Source organism: Mesocricetus auratus, unplaced genomic scaffold (assembly GCF_017639785.1).
Source record: "Mesocricetus auratus isolate SY011 unplaced genomic scaffold, BCM_Maur_2.0 Super-Scaffold_100676, whole genome shotgun sequence".
NCBI lineage: Eukaryota > Metazoa > Chordata > Mammalia > Rodentia > Cricetidae > Mesocricetus > Mesocricetus auratus.
In genome coordinates this window covers 117,757,153-117,768,967 of record NW_024429266.1, presented here as the reverse complement: position 1 = coordinate 117,768,967, position 11,815 = coordinate 117,757,153, and the positions used below count along the sequence as shown (strand labels likewise).

The window sequence follows — 11,815 nt, the reverse complement described above, 5'->3', positions numbered from 1 at the left end:
AAGAAACTATGCAAAAGATTTAGATACTTTATTAAGGAGGCTATTTGGATAGCAACTAAGCAAATGAAAGCTATTCAACATCATTAGTCACCAGGAACATGAGAATTAAAATTACAGTGTGAAACTTACATACGTCAATTAAAATGGTCCAGAGGAAAATTCGCTAGCAGCATTCAGTCCTTGCAAAAGCACTTTCATATATTACTAGTGAGACACCAAATGGGGAAATTTCTCCACAAAACACCCAGTTTTTTATGAATGTGTCTATATGTTTATCTATATGTTTTTATGTATGTGTCTATATGTTTATCTTAGAGAAAAATAAAACAAAACATACAGTTCCACTTAAGACCTGGTTTTAAGATAGTTACAGAAGCACTGCTTATAAATGGAAAAAAAAAACAGTGGAAATCTCCAAATATCCTTTACTGGGCAGATGGGTAAACCAACAGTGGTGTGTAGTGATGTTAACTGGTCAGCAATAAAAAGGAGTGAAATATACAATTTTTCAAAGTAGATACAATAAGGAATCCATGTGTTAGTGAAGGAATCGATGTTCAGAAAAGCTAAAATCATTTTAAAAATTCTGGAAGACATAACACTACAGGGAAGAAATCACATGAACTGTTGTAGTCTAAGGAAGGAGGATTTGATTACCAAGATACAATCTGTGTAATTTTTTTCAGGAGAGAATTGTCCCATGGCTCTTCTTTTTAAAGCTGTCAAGTTTTTATTTAAGTGTGCTGATATGAGGTGCGGATGGACATTAGGGGTTTTGTTAATAGCAGCTAAATCCATGGACGGCACATAATCCTGAAAGTAACCTGCTCTTCCAGCATATCTGTTCCAAATTTGTCCTCTTCAACTGCACATGGTATTCGAAGCCTTTAAATTCCATATCCCATCAGCGCAAGTGTAGAAAAGCCTCAAGTAGAGCCATCAGCTTGGACGCTTCTGACACACTCCTCTAACTCTGTCGTGTTTGTCTCAACATCACAAGGTTTCACATCTAGCAAGATGGAAGACTTGGCAACAAGCGCAGGCTTTTTGGCTCTCTTTGACTCATACTGCGCAAGACACCCTTCTCGGAGTCTCTGCTTCTTCGCCTTCTTCCTCAGATGCGAAGAGATCAATGTCATCATCTTTAGCACCGAAAGCTCCACTTCCTGTTATGTCTTCCCATTGGCAGGGCCAGGCTTGCTCAAAGGTTTCTTCATTCTCAGCAGGCTAGCTTTGTTGTAATTGTACCAAGGGAGGCTGTGGCACAAGTCAGTGGGTGGTGGGTCAGAGGTGCTTCAAATACTGCTGATGGGCTTTTGATGCTGCATACTCCTCCATGTAAGGTAATGGTTGAGCACTCGTGGGCCCGCGGGGTTTTTCAGGTCTCCGAAACCGCTATAACTGGGATCTGGTCGGCTGCCAGTTCTGGGGGGAAAAGTGAATGTCTAATATCTTCATGGGGGCAACTGGAACTTGTTGTGTAGACCAGGCTGGCCTTGAGCTCACAGAGATCCGCCTGCCCCTGCCTTTCAAGTGCTGGGATTAAAGGCGTGCACCACCACCCCCCCAGCGATAGGCAACTGTTATACCACTCCAAAAAGATCCCCAGACTCACAGAACTGTATACACAAAGAGGTTTGTTTTAGCATATGTAAATTTTAAAATGCATTTTTTAAAGACAAGGTGATCACATATAAAATAGACTTTAAAAAGTGATCTTTTCTGCAAAAAACGATGGAAAAGGTGCCTAGAAAGAAATTCAGAGAAACTTTCAAAAATTGGGTGAGAATTTGCAAAGAATGATGAGGGCAATGGGCAGAAGATAGCAGTTGTCTCTAAACTACTTCCCAGACCTCAAGCCAATGCTTACCTTTGTTTCCTGAACCCTTTAGGGGAACTTCATGTCTAGAGACCATTAGAGGCAGCAGAGATGCTGGAAGTCCTCCATTCAAACCCAGAAGGGCCATAAGCAGTAAAAACAACCCTAGCAGCTTCCTCAGCCTTTGGAATGTTTTGCACGTGTGGGCTGCTTGCATTGTTGAGCTCACTTGTGTGATCGGTGGCAAAGAGAGGGGGGCGATGTGACCGCAGAAGCATCCCAAGTGGCAGCCTGAGCTTTAAGCTCGCTTAGCAGACCCTGCAGGTCCCTGCCACTTTTTAGGGTACCCCATGACTATGCAAAGGAAGCTTCCTGTGTGAACTTGGGACTTATGGCTTCCAAAGGACTGTCTCCTGTCTGCAAGTTAGAGACCGGGATTGTGGGGGAAATCTGAAGAGCGCAAACACATGAACTTGCAGAATGCCTAACGGGACTGGAGACCAGGCCAGAGCATAGAGGGGAGGTGGAGTGGGAGGTAAAGGAGAGGACCTTTACCTATCTTTGCCTCATTTCTCTCTCTTGCCCTTCCCTCTGTTTAATTTTGTTCTCATCTCTTCCGTCCTTCTCAAATTAGCATTCTCCACCTACCTGCAGCCTCTCTACCCCCTTTTCTCTTGGCCTTTGTACACCTTACTCTTTCTTCTCACAGCTGGTCAACGGAGTAAAATAGACACACTTGCTGTAACAGAGAGGGCACCGGAGGACTCACGGCTCAGTGGCTTAGAACAACACCAGCCTGGAAGCCAAAAACTCAAAATTGAATTATGAACAAGGCTGCAGGTTCCGGGAGAGCACTCTCCTTGCTCTTGAAGGCAGTGGTTCAGGCTGTCCTTACACTGTGGCTCCCTGACTCTGGCCTTTGCTTCCAACCAGCAAGGCCAGCTCCTCTGCCACAGCACCTCTCCAGAGTGGCCATTGTTTGTGTGCAGCTGTGAATGGTCATGCAGACTCCGCCTGGAGAATCCAGGGTGTGATCACTTTTAAACCTTTAACAGCAACCGCAAAATCCCTTTTCCCGATATGACCATATCATATCATTTGGGTAGCTAGGATGTGCTTTTTGGGGAGGTCACCTCACCTCCAGATAGCATCTTCTCATTCAATAAAACACATGGTTATTGCTGGTGAATGATCACTCAGCCTAAGGCTGGAAGGAAAATTAAAGGAGTGAGAACAGCTCATTGGTAAGGTACCCAGGAAAGTGCTAGTCCTCTTGGATAGTCACAACAATCAATAAAAAATAAATAAATGAAAATGAAGAAAACATTTGAAGAAGCAAGCAGATACAAAACAACCATAATACAAACAAAGACAAGAGTACAGTGGTTCCATCCTGTCATCATGTAAATGTGGTTGAAAGAAATAAGACAAGCAAAAGCCCCATGACTAATGAACAAGAATAATGAAACTGGTTATGATAGGAACACGGACAACAGCCATGAAAAAGAATAAGCACAGGAAGATAACAAAAACTTAGTGTTTGTCCTTGCCACGTAAGCTCGAGGGTCAGAGTTCAGTCCTGGAAACACTTGTAAAGAGGCCAGGCACAGTAAGGTGTTCTTGAGCTTCCAGTGCTGGGGAGATGGTGACAGGTGGATCCTTGGTGCTTACCAACTTGCCAGCCTAGCCTAATTAAGGAGGCTCAGCCTGGGGAGAAACTCTGTCTCATGAAAGCAAAGTGGATGTCTCCTGAGGAATGAAGGCTGAAGCTAACTTCCAAGCCTCCAAACTTCATACAAATGCAGACATATGCAGACATAGGTGCAGCCTGGACATGCCCATGCACCCCCATGAACTCGTACCTACACACATGCCCACAATGTAATGTTTAAGAGGTACTGAAACTCACTTGTAAGAGAAATGTAGCTGAGGCCACTTTGATGTGTGCATGTATACACACAAATACACACACACACACACCACACACACCTGTTATAGATACACATACATACATGCATATGTGTGTGTGTTATATACACATATATCTGACATACATACCTGCTGTTTCAGGAGACCTAATAAGAGTAGTCCATTTCTGCTTCTATGGTCTTTCTTTCTCCACCAACAGGGGATAGATCAGAGTTGCCTCAAGTTGGGGCTGGGACACAAAAAGACGAGAAACTGGAAGGGTCCCTTCAAGACCTGGCTTTTACGCTAGAGACTACGTTGCATGCTTTTAATCCCAGCACTTTTGGAGGCAGAAGTAGGCAGATCTCTGTGAGTTCAAGGACAGCCTGGCCTACAGAGTGAGTTCCATGGCAGCCAGAGTTACACAATGAAACCTTGCCTTGAAAAACAAAACAAAACAACCCTAATAATCCTAAAGTTTATTTGGTGGAAGTTAATAAGGGTTGAATGAAGCGTTGGACTGGTATTCTGATCCAAAAGGATAGGTGTCCTCAAAGAGAGCAAGTGTGTGTGTGTGTGTGTGTGTGTGTGTGTGTGTGTGTGACTTTGAGAAAATAAGTTTCTGTCCTTTAAGCCACCCAGCCTGTTACAGCAGCTTGTGAAAACTAGTATACATAGAATTGGAGTAGTATCCTTCTACCCCATTTTTTGACCAGAGCAAACCACAAAGGGTTAGTTAGGAAACAGGTGCCACACCTTGACTAGTACCAAGAGGATGTGGATGCAGGAACAATAAGCTAACACCCTAGCACATACAGTTTTTGTCCAGATCCAATAATAAGAAAGCAGTTCCCAAATGGGCAAGTTGTACAGGACATTGAGTGTGGTCAGTGTTCTGGTCTATTTACCAGCAGTTGTGACTGTTTCTTAGCTACCAGACAAAGTGCAGTGGGGTAGGCAGATCTATATGGCAGGTTGTTCCAGGGGCTTGTAAATGCTATCATCTAGTGAATAAATCCCACTCCAGTAATTTACCATAGAGGTGTCGAGGTTTAGGTAGCAACAGTGCTTTTTCATATGTGGGAAAACCTGAGTATAAGTGTTTGAATGGGTCTCTTGATCAGTGAATTAAAGAATGGGAATATGATGCTCAGATGAACAGAAGGGGGAAGGATGGAAATCAGGTTGTGTTTAGTGAACTTGTAGTCCGTGTTTACCATTTCCCTGACCAACCAAGGGAGACCTGACCGCTGATTCAAGGGAGGCAGCCAGCTGGGCTGATGCACTGAACTCTGTTGCCATGGGAAGAACATTCCACATTTACGAAGGTGTGTCTGGGTAGAGCAGCCTTCCTCCATTGCAGCCTAACTGTCAGGGGAAGAGAGAGGGAGAGAGAGCCCAAGGAACCTGCTTGTTGAAGAAAACACTTGCTTTGTTAAGATTTTAGGATGCAGACAGGGCCCCAGGTCACCCATGACTGCTGCAGACTCTGTGAGCAGTCTGAGGGGCAGAATGTCACATCTTCTAATTGTCTCAGCTATGGAATGGCTCAGGTATGTTGGTCCAGAGGCAAAGTTCTTAGTCACTCACAACGTGGTGCACCTTGACCCCATTTGGGAAACAGCACAGCTTGGAATATCAATAAATCCAACATCCCGAATGGTTCTGGGATGATCCACAATCTGCCTTGGGCTTACTACAATGTGCTACAGGCCTACTTTCAGATCTTGTTTTCCTTCTGTACCTGAAGTTTAATCCACTGCCTGGTCCCTAATGAATACATTGAATAATTAGAAGAATGGGTGAACTCAGTAAATATTTGGTGAGTAAATAAATGAATGAATACATGAATAGCATGTCCAGGGCTTGAACCTATGAGATGTGTAACGCATGGGTGACTTAGGCCTTTCCATTTCTTTGTCTCAGGAGCTTCTGTGTACTCTCCACAATGGGCATATTGAATTGCACTGGGGTTCTAAATCCCATAAATCAAGACTAGTAGGTAAGTGCAATGCACAACTAAAACAGTGTTCCCATGCTTAGAAGTATGGTGGATAAAATGTACCCTTGTTCACAGGAAGCCTTATCCCTGTGTCTCTGTGACTGAAAAAGAGTAACAAGTGACTTTTCCCTTCAATGCTTTCTGGAGCTGATCGTATTAGTTCTGAAGGGTTAGCAGTAGTCATCCAACCCTTTTTGATTCTGTCCAACTGGAGAAGGGATGGGTGCTAGGACACTTGCTCTTGAGACTCTTGTGCCTTTGGAGATGCTCATTAAGATACGTCTGCTGCTCTGTGTCACCTAGACTCTCCTGTCCCAGTCTCTCCATGTAAACCCTGAGGGTTGACCTCAATGTGAAAGAAAGAAATGTAGAATACACCCAAGGGTGAAGACAAGAGGAGTTGCCTTCAATCAGACATACAATTTTCTGTGCAGTAGCTAGCTTGTGAAACTTGTCAGCTTTGACATCTTATGAGGACCTGCCTAGAAGTTACCTATTCCAACCCCAATTCCTTTGCAAAGGCATCCCGTATAAAACTGTCATTCCCTGGATAGAGGTGGGCATCTCGACTGTGGAATTGTGAGGATGAGAATGTTTCCTGTTATTTCCTCTGTCTCTAGGATCAGAAACATGGGCAGATTTTTTTATTTCCAGGGATATATATATATATATATATATATATATATATATATATATATATCTGTGTATCAGTATAAGTGCAAGCAAGCATTCTAAGCCAGGCAACCTAGTTTGTCTTTTCTGTTGTTGTGAGAAAACAGTGACCAAAACCAGTGCTTGGGGAGAAAATGGTTTATTTCAGCTTACATGTCACACAGTTCATCTCAGAGAGAAGCCAGGCAGGAAGCCAGAGCAGGAACCTGGAGGCAAAAACTGAAGTAGAGACCATGGAGAAATGATGTCTACTGTCTTGCTCCCAATGGCTTGATGAGCTGGCTTCTTTATACAATCCACTTGTCCAGGAGTAGTACCACCACCCTTGGTGGGATGGGCTCTCCCACATTGATCATTAATCGGGAAAATAACCCCATTGACCAATTTGATGGAGGCAATTCCTCAAGTCAGATTCCCTCTTCCCAGGCAGGTCTCTTGTGCCAAGTTGCAAAATAAACAGGGCACCAGGTCTAGCCATTCCTGGAACTTGGCATTGTTAATTGCCTCTTAATTTCTCTATTTTATGACTTCTTTGGGAGGGGGAATCTACAGAACCTTAATTGATTTTACTGTAAAAATCAGAAACTCAGGGCGTAATCCTGAACAAGAACATGGTAGAATAGAATCCCACTCACCTTTCCAATCTATGGCTTCGACCTCCCCCTTTCTCCACAGACCCTTCCAGAGCTGCCCGCCCTTTAGTTTCTGGATCAAAGACATGAGCACAGGTGTTCAACAACAGATGCTTTGGGATTGCTATTTTCTAAATTTTAGATTGTGTTGAAAGAGTTCAGACCACCCTCAGCTTCCACATACGAAAGGAGAACATGTGTAAAAGGCGGGTGTCACTGAAGACTTCTGCAAGTCCACACAGTTTCTCAGAGAAATATGCCTGCGTGTGGACTTGGTTCCTGAGCTGTTATCAACTTCACCTGGCTAGTGAGGGATGCTGAGGCCAAGAAGAGAGGTAGATCCATACAAGCAAGTTCTGAGGTGTTTTCAGGTGGTCGATCAGGCAGCAGAAGTGTCCTCAGCCTCACTGGAGTGTAGCAAGAGAGCCTATCTCGAGAGGCTTCCAAGTTCCCAGTACCCCCTAGGACCTGCTCTCCAGGGGAGTCCTCAGCGGGGGGCCTCAAGGTAGAAGACAGCAACAACCAGTGAGCTGGAAGGAGCTTGCTTTGGCCAGAGTGGATGGAGGGGAGATAGAGTCCTTAAAGCAGTTCCATTGACTTCAGACTGAGACGCTACAAATGTGAGGTAGACGAGCCTGCAGAAATGCAAGTGTCCTCCCCCAGACTGTATCCATGCAGTGGTGTTTCATAGGATAAGGTCATCCATGAGATTCACAGCTCATTGATAGCGCTGTAGTGCCCACTGGCATTCAGTGACCATTTTTTGAGGGTGGATTTCCAGCAACATGTGCTGGGGAACACCACAGTGCCTTCTCTATCAGTTCAGGTCATGGCTGTGTCATTTCCTGCAGGAATTCAGAGGGTCAGAGGGAAGAAGGGATCTGCCTGGAGTGCTCTGTGGCAGCCCAAGGGCTAGTGGCTTCTCATTTACGTAGAACCCTACATTAAATTTTAGCAGTCAATCCTGATACTTCAAATCCCTGCTATGGAGGATATTGCATTAGACACCCAGTTTTCCTAGTTTCTCTCTTATAATGGACTCTAGATAGTCAGAGTCTTCAGAAAATTCTCTACCTGTCAGAATAGTCTGCTTTCTGAGAGAGAAAAGAGAGATTGTAACCCTGCTAAGAACTGTCCAACATATCCGTTCCTTGAATGTTAACCTGGGGTTTTTGAAGGCACATGAGGAATTAATTGCATTGCCTCTCTGAATTCCCCTGAGTTCCTCAACGCAAAGGGCAGCAAGATCAATCATCATATCCATGAGATATGGTGGCTGGTGATGGGCAGCACAGGCTGGAATGTACAAAGACGTGTCTCAGTAAAAAGATAAGCAACGCTAGCCAAAAGAAGGCTCCTGAGGCATGGTGTGTTAGTTGACTTTCTGTCACCGTGACACAATACGGGAAATCATCTAGTTATAAGGAAGAAAAGTTTGTTTTGGGCTCACAGTCTCAGAATTTCTACTCCATGGTCACTAAGCCCTGTGGCTTTAGGGCCTATGGTGATGCAGAACATCATGGCATCTGGGAAGTAAAAAAGAAGGAACCAGATAGGGGCTGGGGTCCCAACAGACCCCCGGGAGATGCTACTAGAGACTTCGTATACTTTGTTGTGTTGCTTTGAGACAGGGTCCAGCCCAGGCTGGCATCAAAGTCTGCTATGTAGCTAAAGGTAGTCTCATACTCCTGACCCTCCTGCCTCCACCTCCCAAGCAATGGGAATAGAGGTGTGCACCACTGTGCCCTGTCTCCAGTGTCTTTCTCTAGACTCTACACTAAAGGTTCCACCCCTTTATCACAGTGCCACAGGCTGAGGAATGAGCCTCCAATGCAGGAGCCTGGGAGATACTTGGGATAGAAATGACAGCAATTGGAAAGGCACCCGTAAGACTCATGAGGGTTTACAGGGAAGAGTGTGGAAAGAATGTGGCCTCTGACAGAGATAACAGGAAGGGCACAAGTCTGCACAGAAATCTGCACAGTCCAAGGCAAACCCACAGGGGAACTATTATTCCTATGGAAAAGCAAGACAGGGGTGGCAGTTCTTGTGAAGGAAACAGTCTCCCCTGCAGGAATTCAGAAAAAGATGGAGAGTTGAGAAGTGACTGTGTCCACACTCCTGTGTATGTGTGCATACATGTGTACGTGTGTGCATGGATGTGTGCGTGCCCATGTGACCTGGACGGCATTTCTGACCTAGAACAACATCACACAGAATATGGAAAAGCTTTTAAATAAATAGGCCATCAGCTTTATTAATAACATTTTGCATAGTTGAGAGCTAGCTAGGAAGAACAAATGGAATTATAGATCTGAAAGCACACTGGTTTTCTTTATAAAGCTAGGGATGGTTGAACTCACAGCCTTGTATCCTCCACCCTCAGCCTTAAATTACAGTGTGCGTGTGTGTGTGTGTGCGTGTGTGTGTGCGTGTGTGTGTGTGTGTGTGTGTGTGTGTGTGTGTGTGTGTGTGTGTGTGTGTAGAGGTCAGAGGTCAACATTCAGTGTCATTCTTCAGGAGCCATCACCTTGGTTTTTTTTTTGTTGTTGTTGTTGTTGTTGTTTTCGAGACAGGGTTTCACTGTATTGTTTTGGAGGCTGGCCTGGAACTCACAGAGATCCATCTGGCTCTGCCTCCCAAGTGCTGGTATTAAAGGCATGAGCCACCAACACCCCGCATCACAATAGTTTTAAGGTGGTGATTCTCATTGGCCAGGAGCGTGCCAATCAGGCTAAGAGGGCTGGCCTGAAAAGTACAGGGATCTGACTGCTCCTAACTCTCCAAAGACATACCACCATGCTTAGCTTTTTACATGAGTCTGCATGCTTGTACAGCAAGCATTTCCCAACTGAGTCAGAGCTGTGTCCGCAGTCTGTAAAACACAGCTTTCAATGCTAATTGGCTACAACACCTGCACCTGCACCTGCACCTGCACCATGAATAAAGAAACTCAATGCTCCTAAGGTAGCAGGAGTACAGTCAAGTTCTGGGCCAAATGACCTCAAGACGGTGGCAGGACCTGACCACCAGGTAGCTAGTTCCTTCCATTTTAAGGTAAACACTGAACGTTTTATAATTTTACTACCAGTTGCTTAAAATAGCAGCACAAGAAAGAGCTTTAAAGCTGGAATATAAACCCCACCCTCTCATTTTATGGTAGAGTAAATAAATGCCCAGGTTACCTAAGACTTACAGAAGAGCAAGTCAGAGAAGGCACTAGAGCAGGTGTCCTGGAAAGCACAAAGGGTTTCCACTGGCCATTCTCTGGGAGAGGGTATGAGCCAATGTTACACTTACTCACTGGCTGCTGGGAGAAGCTTTTAATCCAGTGCATTTGTAACACAATGCTAAATCCCTTTGAAAAAAAGCGAAAAGATTGGTGCTTAATCCCTTACCCAGTCGGTCAGGACTGGAGATTTTCATTTTTGCCTTCCTTAATATGAAACTTAGCACTTTGGAGCCAGCAAAAATTTAACTTAAGGATTAACATTCATGTTCCACACCCCAGAGATCAAGATACACCTTCCCGGGATTGTATTATTTCATGGGGTTAGGGTCAAAACAGCTCTGGCGTGATGATTACATGTCCCATTGTTTTACCTGCAGTCCAATTCAGTTAGATCCCTTCCTTGGCATACCCATAAAGACTGCTTGTCTTTGGCCTTTAGTGTCATTTACCATGCCCCCCAGCTCTTTCTGGACCCATGCCCAGCTGTCTCTGCTACGGTCAGGCACAGGTCGTTCCCTCACATTCATCTCCCAGAGCTGAACTGTGGCTGTGCCTTCTATGCACTCTGAGCTCCAAATCTTCAGTGCTTGGTGAACCTCTCCCAGGGCCACTTGAGTCCCCTTTTCCACACTGCTGAACCTCATGGGGATGCATGTGCCGTGACTCAATAGAAAGGTGACCATGGAGCCAGGAGGGGCTGAGATGAGGCGACAAGGACAGTGCTGCCCCAGGACAGCGGGCTTGTCAACAAGTTCACAGTGAGTTCCACAGTTGTTCCTAGAAAGATTGTAAGTGGACATCCAAACGGTCCCGCTTTCTATTTGCATTGAGATAAACTTGTCCCCCGCAAAAAACTTTTAAAATTTAATATAGTTCTTATAAAGCATTTCATGAAAAGAAAAGACTTAAAAATCAACTTCTGTTCTGAATGCCTATTCTAACTGTATGAAAGTTCATTGAGTTGTATGGATTTGGGTCGGGTTGATTTTGGTGTGTTCAGTGTTTGTTTTGGCTTTTCAAGACAGGGTTTGTCTGTTTAACAGTTCTGGCTGCCTGGAACTTGCTTTGTAGACCAGGCTAGCCTCGAACTCAGACTTTATTTAATAACAAAAAACTTTATTTAAAAAAACAGATTAGTTTATCTACCAAGAGCTTTTTGTGTGTTGGCTTTTAGTATGGCTCACATGCCTTAGGAAAAGGGATAGTCATTTTTTTATGTTAAAGGTCCCTGAATATTCATGCCCCTTCACTTATTTTTTTGTACACCTTTTACTTGACATCCTTTCTGCTCATTGTTTGATTGATTTGCTTTAAAGCATCAGCACGTGCTTCTGAGCATCTCAAGAAACTATTTCTGATGAGGCTTAGGCAGATATTCCCACTCAATGCCAGTTTCTCATCTTTCTTCTAAAGACTACTCAGGACCAGAGGCGCTAACCTCACACAGTGTCTCAAAACAAAATCTTAAAAAACAAAAGAAAAACCTGCCCAAACGCTGATCCCAAACCTGAGTGTGCTCCTGTGTATACAGAACTGAGTCCCAGGGATTT

The 11,815-nt window shown here is 44.4% G+C and overlaps 1 pseudogene; it reads right to left on the bottom strand.

Moving 5' to 3' along the window:
* Positions 1 to 615: 615 nt before the first annotated feature.
* Positions 616 to 10,909, bottom strand: LOC121136528 (annotated as a pseudogene).
* Between the last annotated feature and the right edge of the window lie 906 nt (positions 10,910 to 11,815).